The sequence below is a fragment of the Pseudonaja textilis genome, chromosome 2 (genome assembly GCF_049901715.1).
Source record: "Pseudonaja textilis isolate UNSWEBS1 chromosome 2, rPseTex1.2, whole genome shotgun sequence".
In the NCBI taxonomy this organism is placed as follows: domain Eukaryota; kingdom Metazoa; phylum Chordata; class Lepidosauria; order Squamata; family Elapidae; genus Pseudonaja; species Pseudonaja textilis.
Genome location: NC_141991.1, coordinates 81,005,405 through 81,018,345, shown reverse-complemented (window position 1 = coordinate 81,018,345; position 12,941 = coordinate 81,005,405). Strand labels below are relative to the sequence as shown.

Genomic DNA, 12,941 nt, shown 5'->3' with positions numbered 1-12,941 from the left:
CCAAACTTCTTAGGACAATTTGGCTCAGATTTGATTTTTTCCCCCACAGTTCCAGCATAGCTATTGCTGCCTGCCTGCAGCATAGTTGTTAGGTCTTCCTGTGTACAATCCCAGCTAGCAGTATACAGTATCTCACAAATTAACCACAACTCTTTCAATATGTACTATTCTTCACTATATGTTGTCTGCAAAGATACAAACTCATCACAGACATAGAAAAGATTTTCTGAATGAGTCTCAGCAAAGATGGAAACTGACTCTGTTCACCTGCAGTAATTTTTTTTTGAAATTTGAAACTTGAACTTTGAAATGATATTGGTGCCTCTAAGAGCCAATCACATCTCAATGTAACAATATTGTGACCACCCTTTAAAATCTGCTGCCCTCCAGTCCAAAGACACATTGTACCTATTCCCAGAAAAGCATTTCAAACGCATATGAAAAGTAACAACTTTTGGAGAAGGGTATGGAAATGTAAGGAACATTTCTGAGATGTGTCTCTAGATATCTCAGAAAGAAAGCACAAAATATACAGTATTCCAGATATTTATCTTTCTTCTGAATTTAATGAGGTTATTTTAATCATTTTCCAGAAATAGATGACTTAACATATTGTATGCCTTTGAATACACACCTTTTCATCCTTGCTATCTTTATTGTCCCCAGGCAATCATTAACTTGCTAACGAAAGTCCATTCTATGATACTATAAGTGTTTGGTAATGCCTACCACCCACGCTAACAAATAAAGTGCTGGTGCTAAGATATGATTGCTGGTGTTCTACATGCAATATGGTTAATTTGTACTTCCTGCCACTCCAGTACACAGGGATCCCTATACCAACAGATTTTTGTGCAATATTACACAACTGTAATATTCCATATAGAAATACAAATAATTCAATTTATAAGGCCACCTAACCAAGCCATTTGCTACAACAATAACTCACTTCAAAATGACAGATGCAACAAGGCAATCAAAGCCCTGCTCCTTTTAAACTTGTGACTCACATTTTGCACATATGTAAAATGGGGTGGGGTTGATTGTCCACCATTTTGAAGTTCGCATTTGTTGAAGATGCACCTGCATCTTATTTATTGGGCCTATATTATAGGACTAGTTGGTACTGACCAAAAGCAGTCTATACCAGCGGTTGCCAACCGGTGGGCCGTGGCCCACTGGTGGGCTGTGTTAAAATTTAGGTGGGCGGCAGAGAAATCTCACCCCAGAGCACCACCCCCCAAAGCAATTAATCCAGGCTGTGCAGAAATACAAGGCTGCTCAGCCCACATGGCCTGTGGTAACCCTCCCCACCCACTCACTCCTTACTCAGCAAACTTGTCTGCTAAGTTGCTAGTTTTCCTTTTTCCAACCATCATCTGTTCTGCTGTGTCGGGAGATTTAGATTAACTAGGAAGCAGGAAATGGTTGGATTTCTTGCTTTCTAGCTAAGCAGAGCTGAATCTCCCTTTGCTTGCAAGCAAATTCAGTGCAGACTCATGGCAAGCAAATTTGAGACTGAGCTAGCCGATGGCAGATAGATAGATCACTCAATGATTCTGTGAGCAATTCAGTCTGCCTACTTTGCCTGATTTTGGATAAAAGTTGCTTTTTTTAATAAAAAAAATCAATATTTACATACATGGTGTGTTGTGAGTTAATTTTGTGAGTTTGCTTGCAAGCAAATTTTGTGTGACTGACTGAGCTAGCCAATGGCAGATAGATAGATTTCTGAATGAATCTGTGATTCTGTGAGCAACTCACTCTGCCTGCCTGCTTTGCCTGCTTTTGGGTAAAAGTTGCTCTTTTTTATATAAAACATTCAATATTTATATAAATATTTATAATACTTACATACAAGCCATGCCCAGCCAGTCACATGACCACCAAGCCACACCCATAATTTAGGCCATGCCCACATAACCGGTTGGTGGTCCCTGGGATTTAAAATTATGAGTTTGTGGTCCCTGAGGTCCAAAAGGTTGGCAACCCCTGGTCTATACCATACTTCAAAACTTCATAAAAATGGAAGTGTACAGGAACCAATACAAAAGTAGCAGCCCATGGGGAGTACAAGAATTAAGACAACAGACATACATGTGGATTCACAAAATGTCTCTGGGAAAGAGCAAAAATTCCTGATGGTCCACTTGACAAAATCTGTTGGAGCCAAATGGACCTTGGGAGGACTATGGTGACAGGGAAGGCTGACCTCTGGAACCCTGCATACCAATTCTGCCAGTTCTTATAGGACATGCAGAACAATTGGAAGTAAGTGGCTTCCATAATGATCCAGGCCACAAGCCATGAATGGCTTTGTAAATAACAAACAGCTAGTTGAATTGCACTTGGAAAGGAATTGGTAACCAGTGCAGCTTGCAAGGTGTAGCATTGGCATACTAATATGCTTCTGACATTGCTACATTCTAGACCAGCCATACTTTGCTATGGGTCTTTGGGTTGGAGGAAGCTCCCTGTACAGAAGTGCAGTATTCTAGATAAATGTGGCACAAATAACTGCTTATAAATTCTTTATGCATTTATACGGAATGTGACAGATTTTTTCTAGACGTGTTCGGCTACAATACTACATCTGGATTCTAAAGACCACTTATGTAGTATACATTGTATTTGTTATCTTAATATGTAAGTCTATAGAACGGTGTGATATTTAAAGTAATCTTTCCCATTCCGATGCTGATGAGGGATTTTGGAAATTGGAAGTCCAAGACTCCCAGATTGGTGAGAGGTAGGAATAATAATAATCAAAGAAGCTCCTTGGCAGCTTTATTTCAAAAATTTAAAACAGTCTAGATTTCTAAATGTGGTAAATTATGGTGAACAGCAATATTTCAGGTGGCCGTGGATATTCTTGAAGAAAGAAATCCTTTATTCAATGAAGCAGACAGTTCCATGGTTTTGGCCAATGAAATTTTATTTCAATGTAGCCATATACTACTGTCCTTCCATTTCAATCCATACCTATCAATGTATGATGCACTGTTCTAATGTACAGCTTTTAATAACAGTTATGGAAAAACTCTGAAAGGAACTCTTTGCAAAGCATTGTACGAGCCAAGAAAACCTTCCTGAAACATTAAAGCAACCATGTCCTTCAACAATTTTGGTTCAATTGCATTAACATGACTTCTAATTACCTGTCTGTGCACTCATGCCTCTTTGCATACAGAAGTGTTGCCTGTACACATGAATATTCATGTGGAGACAATCAGAGGCAATGTTTACATCAGTCAAAGAAAACTTTCCGAGATGAAGCCACTTTTAACACTTTGAGGGGAGGTGATTAGGTTGCACTAATGCACCCTGTTCTGGAGAGCCAAGTAAATTCCTGCTACTATGTTAGCAATATCAGAATGTAGAATTAAGCAGATGTGGCTGTTATACTACCTATAAAAATGCTTGTGCTACTTTTCTATTCAAAGTTCAACCACTATTAACAATACAGTGTAAAGGAGGGGAAAGGCAGAATATTTTGTCATATGCTACTTTGTGGGATTGGATCAAGGCTAAGCAAGTTTGCTCCCACCAATCATGGCCAGGTTACAAATCCTCCAAGGTGATTGAGTTCCCCAGGCATCAAAGCCACAGTCTATAATACGGGTGTCAAACTCACCACATCACATTGCCGTCATGTGACGTTTCTCAATGTTTTTCCCATTTGTGGAACTGGGGTGGGCGTGGCCTACACGTGACGCATCCGGCCCGTGCGCCATCTGTTTGACACCCCTGGTCTAGCACTTTCTTCTTTCAAAGAGTGACAGCTGCCCTGTATAGAACAGGTAACAGCCAGAAGTTTTCAGTGACAAAGTGCATAAGATTGGATGATAAGAGGTCAGTGACTGAGGAATAGGAAGATAGCTTTATTCAGAATAACCCTGAAATAATCACTGGACGATAGCAGGTGTTTTCAAATGTGGCCCACAAAGCAATTTTGTGTGGGCCCAGATTATATTTGCTGCCATTTCTAATTGTCTCAACTAACCCTGGGAATCTTTAAAAAACTAAGCAGGGTTGGAATTGGAAAGCTGTTTCCAAAAATGCTGCCAAGAAAATAATAAGAAAGGGTAACTGTATGTGGGAAAGTCCTTGGGAGACATAGATCCTACCTATGGTGAGATAAAAGACAGCATAGCCCACAACTGGATAGTCAGTGGGGCAAGAAGCTCAGGAGGGTCCTCTCTAGTCTTCCAGGCTGTAAAGGAGTCAGTGGGAGAATTGCCCTTTCAGACTTGCAAGATGCAGTTAATGTAGACTTACAATAAAATAGAATTCGCTTATCTGGTTGCATTTCCTGCCTTCTGTACCTGGTAAGACTGACAGGAAGTGTCAACATAGCTACTAGCAGTCAAACCTAACTCGACAGCGACACTGCTTTTTAATCCAAATGTTTTACTTTTCTCTTTCTCTCTCTCTCTCTTTTGGTATAGAAAATCTGTTGAGGAGGGCAATGCTAGAACGTTAGAACAATTTTCCTATAAAGGAAAATATATGGCTGACACATGGAAAAGTTATCCTTGTGGAGAAGAAAGTGATACTTTGTGACTTTCCCTGTCTTTTCTACCATTATTTTCTTTTCTCCCCCATTTAAATATTTACAACATAGTACCTAACAAAATAAAAGCATTTGGGTTTTGTTTCTGTTTTGTTTTAAGCAGTGAGGATCTATCTATTGGTCAGAATGTACTCCACACCAAATTGGATTTCATTCTACACACACATACATAAACGCACATAGACCAGAGGTGGTATTCAGCAGGTTCTGACCAGTTTTAGAGAACTGGTAGTGGAAATTTTGAGTAGTTCGGAGAACAGGCAAATACCACCTCCGACTGGAGATTTTACAGTATCCTTCCCCTGCCAGGCCCATCAAGCCACGCCCACAGAACTGGTAGTAAAAAAATTTGAATCCCACCACTGACATAGACACGATACTTATACATATATAAAGAGGTACCTTGGTATTCAACTGCTTTGAAACTCCTCGAATTTGGCATGCAACACATTTTGACGTGTACATTTTGTCCTGGTACTCATCATTTATTTGGTACTCAATGCACAAGTGTCAGTGTCAGTATCGGCTGCCTTGTGACTCACTACATTATTCTGTATGGGAAAAAAAATTGGTATTCATCATTTTTAGTACTCATCCCACCTCCTGGAAACAATTAATGATGAGTACTGTATACAGACAGACAGTTTTTAAATTTACAATCTCCTTTCTTCACATGACATGCATAATCTTAAAGAATCTATTATTAATCACAAAACAAGGAATGAATTATTAGACCTTGTACTTGGCAAAAATATGAATACATGCAACATGTTTATACATGGGTTTTATCTGAGAAGTTTCGTGCTACATTTCTAAGACATTAATGTTGGAGTGCAAATTGTCTATGTGCCAAAAGGATTAAACATTGTAGACCACATCCATAGCATTCTAAGCTTTTAAAAAAGTATCTAGTCAACAATTGCTCAAGAGAAATTATGTGTTTCTGCAAAACTACATGCTACTGCTGTAATTACTTCAGGTAGCCCTCAATTTACCATCACAATTGAGCCCCAAATCTCTGTTGTTAAATGAGACATTTGTTAAGTGAGCTTTGTCCCATTTTACAACATTTCTTGCTACAATTATTTTGTGAACTACTGCAGCTGATAAGTTGGTAACCTGGTTGTTAAGTGAATCTGGCTTCCCCATTGACTTTGCTTGTCAGAAGGTTGCAAAAAGAAATCATATGATCCTGGAACACTGTGATGGTCATAAGTATGAACCAGTTACCAAGCATCTGAATTTTGATCACATGATCATAGGGATGCTGCAAAGGTCATAACTGTGAAAAATGTCACTTTTTTCAGTGCCCTTATAACTTTGAACAGTCACTAATTGAACTGTGGTAAGTCAAGGATTACCTGTGTTTGAAATCCAGGCTACCAGATGAATCCTGCAGGAATAATATAATTACAGAATGTAAGGCCTGGAATAGATCTTAGAGATGACCCAGTCCAACATGAACTCCAGTGCAGAAAGTATATACTATAGCATCCCCAACAGTTTTCTACACACCTTGGTTTAAACATCTTCAATGGAGAATCTACCACAGATTCTGGCAATCTGTTCCATTGTTGAACTTAGCATAAGGGAATTTCCTGATCTCCTTCAAAGCCCACTTCCTTGTCATTTAAAGCCATGGTGTCTTTTCCTATTTTCTAGAACAATTCTGAACAATTCTTCCCAATCTGGCCCTGACAGGCTTTCAGATACTTGAAAGCAGCTACCATGTACCCTCTGCGGTCTTTTGTTTTCCAGGGCAATTATGCCCAATGCCTCCAACCATTTCACTATTTTTTCCTTCCAAGCCCTTAATCAACTTGTTAATATCAAAGGAGAAATTGCATAAAATCTTCATAGGTTAATATTTAATGTATATTTAATGGTTAACTTCTTTTGTGATTAAAAACTGCTCCCCGCTTAGAATATCTGTGGAATGGGACTGTCAGCTTTGGAAGGTTTTCTGGAACGTTGACAGGGACAACTCATCACAGCCAATTTACCACGGTTAATTTGCTATGGCTAACTCATCACATCCAATTCACCATAGGACAACTCACCATGGAACAATTCAACAATTCAATTATTTAAATCTTTTCCTCAATTTATCAAGGTTGAGATCTGTGACCCAAGCCTTTTACAGCTGCTACATGAAACTCCTGCAGCTATTATTACTTGGATGAAAGAAATGGATCTCCAACAAGCTACTGCTAGAAACACTAGATAAAGTTCACCCCAAAATTATTCTAATTTTTGTCATTCACATTTCCTTTTGTTCCTCATATGGCATCCTTTCTTTAATGATTATATTCCACAGTTGTTTTGATACTAGTGTAATTATATTAATATAATTATATTATACTCCATAACAAATTGTCCGTCCCACGGTGAGTTGTCCTGCAGCTAGTTGGCTATGGTGAGTTGACCATGGCAAGTTGGCCGTGATGAATTGGCCAGGATGAGTTGGCTGTGGCAAGTTGCCCCAGAACTGTCATTTTGTTGTAGGCTCGGTTGCTTCTCCCCTCCTCCTTTTAGTCAACCAAAGAAGCTAGCAGAAACTGGTCTCCAATTGACCAGTTTCTGTCAGCTTCTTTAGTTGGATAAAAAGAAGAGGGGACCAACTGAGCCTACAACAAAATGACTGGAAGCACTGAAGGGACAGAAGCGGTCATCTTTTCTTCAATGTATCAAGGTTGAGATCTGTGACCCAAGCTTTTTACAGCTGCTACACGGAGCTCCTGCAGCGATTATTACTTGGATGAAAGAAATGGATCTCCAACAAGCTACTGCTAGAAACACTAGATAAAGGTCACCCAGCTGCAACGAAGCAATAATACAGCCAAATGCTAGCCTTTGTTCCTCTACGAAGGATAACCTCTTGATACAGGAAAGGGTAGGACTAGGACAAGTTTCAGCGTGAAATCTTTAGCTAATATAGGCAAGCTTCAAGGAATTAAACCAGGCTCTTGAAAAGTATTCTTTATATAAAGCTTGCAAGTAGATCACAAATGCCTGTGTTTTCATGCAATTGCCTTTACAAAAGCCTGTGTTTGAGTTTGCCATTCCTGTTCCAAAACTGTTTGGACACATTTAACTGCAGTTAATATATCCTTCCTAGAAACAGTGGTGTTAAAGAGGCTTGACCACAATATATCTGGGCAATGATGACTTTAGTAGCTAATGAGAAATATGCAAGGACTATCCAACACGGTGATGTTTGATCAATGTCTGCTTTTCTGTGTTCAGTTTGAACAGTCATGAGGGATTCTTTTTGCAACGCGGGTGAAGGAAATGTTGGAATATAAACCGAGATGGACTGAACAAAAAAGAGACCATCAAAAGAGGATTGTGGAAAACATTGGGATAAACTGCCCTTATTTCTGTTCAGTTGGGAGATTAGCAACTGGCAAATTAAAGTCAACTTGGGCAGGCAAAAACACCCTTTTTTCTTGTCTATTTGGCAAACTGGATGATGTCTCATTCAATTATTTCGGAGTTTGGAGAAAAGGTTTGTGAAAGGCTAATTGTTCTTTTTTTAAAAAAAAAATCAAAGACAATTTTGACTGAGGATACACTTGATTGATATTTTCCTAGAAGTGATTGAATTCTGTGACTGCTTAGGTCAATTACAGATAGCCTACATCAGAAGCAAGATGGGCTCTGCAACCTTGCTAATTCTTTGGGATCTATCAACAGCTTTCAACAGACATCTACCCAGGGTGGGATTCTACCAGTTCAGACCGGTTTGGGTGAACTGGTAGTCCCAGTGAGCATTTGGTCCCATCCACCTGCCCCTGCACTTCCCTGTGCTTTATTTCATTGTTTTCGAGAACAGCTGATTCCGTGACAGAGCAGTTGGCTACGGCTCAGCTGTTTTCTTCACAGGGGCTGCAGTAGAAGGTAAGTATTAGAGCTGAAAATGGGCTTTTTTAAACGCTGTGCGTGGGTGCAGAGCATGTACTCACCAAACGGATTGTTACACCAGTTGAATCCCACCACTGTATCTACCATTGTATCTTTCTGGTCTGTCTGTTGGAGGAATGGGCTTGGTCCCCAATGGTAGTAGTCTTTAGATCAGGTTATGCCAGGTGGTGGTGTCAGGTGCTACTGTTTGACATTTAGGCAACTATGGAGTCCTATCGAGTTAACAGATAAGAGATAACAGATAATCAGAGTTGGAAGGGACCTTGTAGGTCATCTAGTCCAACCCCCCACCTAAGCGGGAGACCCTACACCATTTCTGACAAATGGCAGTCCAATCTCTTCTTGAAAGTTCTTATCGTGCCCCCTAGGCTGCATAACATTAACAACAAAAACCCTGGAGAAATTCATCCGCAGCTTTAGACTGAGATGCTTGAAGGCATGCTGATGAGAACCATCCCTATTTCCTAACTCAAAGAAAGCAATCAATTATTCTTCCTTTATGTTTTCTAAACTTAATAATGGGCTAGATCAGGGGAAATTAGATAAAATTAAAACCTGACAAGGTAGAATTTTTATTGGTAAGGGCAAAAGCTAAATTTAGACATTAAAGAGAAGTCTGTTTTAGACAAGACTGCAGGCTTGCCCTTTGGGAATGCTGACAGTGTATTTCTTGGTAGCATTCATTGTGGGGACTACAGTCACACAATTATAGCTAATGGACTATTTCCAACTTTTCTTGAGCTGGTTGGACTTAGCTACAATTATCTATGCTTTACACCCTGGATACAATTGCAGTCCATTTCAACTACTCTAGCATGAAATATATGGAGCTACTCTTGAAAAGCACCAGGAAATTGCAACTAGGGCTACATATAGTGGCCAAGCTGCTGAACAGTGCAAGGTATGTGCAATATATGGCACCTATATGGAAATATCTGTTCTAAGTAACAGTTTTCTGCCATATACAATTTAAAATGCTGCTGCTAACCTTAAATGGCTTGGGGATTGGCCTTAGGCATTGTCTCTCCCACTGTAAGCCTGCCTGAATCCTAAGTACAGCAGAAAAGCCCTTCTGAAGATTTCCCCACATGGTCTGACTAGTGACCATATAGAACAGGGCCTTCTCTGTAGCTCCAGGCTATGGAAGACATATGCTTAAGATGTTTTTTCTCTTAATATTTAGAAGTGGATAAAATTCCATCTTCCCCCAAGTTTTTCATTATTAATTCCTATAATGATTGATTTCAGTTTTGGCTTTGATTTTTAATTGCTTTAATTTATTATGTTTTATCTATTAAACATTTTGTCAATGTAAGCTGCCGTGAGCCTTGGAATTCAGAGAAAGGTCGGAAATAAATGTAATGAATACTATGAGCTCGAATCTGGTTTAAATACAGCTTATATAAAGTGGGTATATTTTAAAAATATCTTCTTTATCAGCTGCATATTTTAGTGTACAAACATTTAAATTATATTTTGACTGATTTGTACTTTCCTCCACTCAGTTATTTGCTCCAAATAATGAAATGCCTGAATTCAATTATTTGTTGCTTCTTTCTTCCGGCAGAACTTCCTGCTTCTCAAGATCAGTTAAGTAGGAAGCATAAGAAAATAAATCATATTGTCCATATGAAAGTTGAAGAAAAACTTTGCTCTACTTTGCAAATGTGCGTGCGGTTTTTAAGGATAAAAATTTTATTTAAACCACGTCCCATCCCAGAAATTTCAGTTAAAGAGGTTTCTTGAATTTTGGGGTGGGAGAAAGACCGGGACTTAGAATGCAACATATTTAAATAAGGATATTCTCCTAAATAGCAATGTTGTAAATTATTCATTAAATTTATATCCTTGTGCTAGTTTCCCCTTTTGCAAGCGTCTCTATTCCTTTAAATATGATCAAACAGAAAACAACTCATTCAGAACATACATATACTTCAGCAGAAAAAATAATTTATGATGTTGAGGCCATTAACATTTTCAGTGTGTGAGCAGCTCCCAAAATTGTCTATTCCTGCTACAATATATAAAAACACAGAGAGACCCAAAAGTATTTTGGAAAAACATTTGAGACTGAAAATAACACTGCTAATTACATTTTTAACTATGAAAAATGAGAATGAGAGTGAGGGAGGGAGAGAGATTATTTTTATCCCCACAATTGCAACCCTGTGAGATGATTTGGGCTGAGAGAAAGTGAGTGGCCCAATGTCCCCACTCCAACCAGCTTTCACCACTATACCAAATTGTTTCTCTCTCTCTCTCTCTCTCTCTTTCTCTCTCTCTCTCCCTCCCTCCCCCTCCCTCCCCATACCCCAAAATGACTGGGCCTCTTGCAACAAAATACTACTACATACTTGATATCATTAATAATTATGAGAACTCCTGTGATGTCATGGAAGATCAATATCCCAATATCTATGAGAATTTGTTGCAAGGTACAATAAACTAAGACATAAGAAATTGAACAATAATGACTGTTTTATCTAATCTATATGTTTTCTTATATTGCAATCTTGAATATTCTTCTCTGTGTTTTCTAGAAAACAGGTCACAATCAGGCTCACATTTGAGCAAACATGTATAAATTTGCCCTGCTTTGATTATAAATATTATACAGTACTCAGATGATACTACAAAACTGATTAGGGTTAAGGGTTTTCATTTTTTTTTCCTGAATATTTTCATCCTATTCCTAAAACACAGACACAGAAAGTTGTTATTCTGGAAGAATGCTGCCATCTTTTGGTTCAAAATGCACATAAACCAAAATTAGTTTGGTCATATATAAAATATACTACAGTAAACACAAACTCTGAAACAGTTTTCTGTAGAAGTTGGTATTTCTGAATTTTACAGAACCCTTTTTTTATATTATTCAGTATTAGATATTATATTTGATATTTTTATATTAGATATTCAAATTTTTTAAATGAAGCAAAGTGTTTCAAGTAGCATGGCACAACTATAGTAATTCTTTTTACAGCTTACTCCAGTTTACAACCAGTCAAATTGTAATTAGGTTGTATTAATTCCTTAGCTTAATGCTCGTAGAAGAGAGGGGTGACTTTAAATAGCTGGGTATATTTCACAAAGTGTTAATCTATCTACCCATCTTACTCCCTCAGTCCCTCACTCAGTGAATGTATGAGAAAGTCAGCATCTTAATAGCATTTAATTGAAACAAATTCAATTGGTTTTTTTTGTCCTGCCCCACCTTCTTTGGGGAGTGTAACATATTACTCAAAGGCCAAGTTCATTTTTATTTTTAAGTGCTGAAAGTCAATTCCTTTTTGGTCCTCCTGTAGATTTGATGTCAACTTACGTTACACCACACTTAATTCTCCAGAACTAACAGAATAGCCTTATGTGATGTGGTACAAATAAAAACAAATCTGTTATATCATGTTGGGTTGCATGTTTTGTGATGAAATGCAGGCAATAATTGTTCAGAAATTGGTTGAATTTAGTGAGCAACTTTTAAATTCAATTTAGAGCTTCCCCCTTACAACAGTGTCATTATAATTTCAGGTTAGATTTCTTCCAGATTGGATGGTTGTATGAAATAAGGACTATACTTAAGATTCTGGAAAGCCAAGTTGTTCCAGCTGAAGCAATACAGAGATTCATCTAAATCAGCCATCTTTAAGACATCACTGAAATCCTTTGTCATTTTTCTACAACTATCAAATATGCGCTTATTCTAGAGTTCTCAGGACCTGCCCACCCCTGAGGCATTCCATGCTCTATTTAATAGCAATAGCACTTAGACTTATATACTGCTTCACAGTGCTTTTCAGTCCTCTCTTAAGCGCTTTACAGAGTTAGCTTATTGCCCCCAACAATCTGGGTCCTCATTTTACCAACTTCGGAAGGGTGGAAGGTTGAGTCAACCTTGAGCCAGTCAGGAAATTAAGTCCAATTCAGCAGGTTTCTGAATCTTAAATTAAGGATAATTGTCACTATAATTAGATTTGAACTGCCAAATTGCAGTCAGCCAGTAGTCAGAAGAAGTAGCCTGCAGTACTGCGTTCTAACCACTGCGCCACCATAGCTCAGTGGGTTAACAACCCATATAGTTGTTGAACAACTTCATTGGGAAAGCAGGGGTGAGGATCATTAAGGAAAGTGATCACATGATCACCTCACTTAACAACCATCATGACTTGAGACCATAATGAGCAGATTCCGTTACGGTCATGATTGACATGTCTATCAGTGTTAAACATCTCTTTACAAAAGAACAAGAACAGACAAACACTTCTAAAATGCAGAATCAAGAGGGTTATTAAGTGGCAATGCTACTGAGGCTAGTTATGTTTGCAAATAAATTATTACTTCCAAAAGTCTTAGCGAGCTATGGACTTGAGAGGAAAAAAATGGATTATATGTTTACTTTTATTGGTAGAACCAACCCCTTTTTTTTTGCCATTGTCATGCTTCCATC

At 38.4% G+C, this 12,941-nt stretch overlaps 1 long non-coding RNA gene across 5 annotated transcripts in view; it reads right to left on the bottom strand.

Moving 5' to 3' along the window:
* Nucleotides 1-12,941, bottom strand: part of LOC148126932 (uncharacterized) — a 66,784-nt gene that overhangs the window by 50,746 nt on the left and 3,097 nt on the right. For all 5 annotated transcript variants that reach the window (XR_015741730.1, XR_015741732.1, XR_015741729.1 and 2 more), the window contains exons 2-3: nt 8,539-8,709; nt 4,976-5,124 (exon numbers count right to left, since the gene is read on the bottom strand). This is a non-coding gene — a long non-coding RNA (uncharacterized LOC148126932). The remainder of the gene's footprint in view (nt 1-4,975; nt 5,125-8,538; nt 8,710-12,941) is intronic.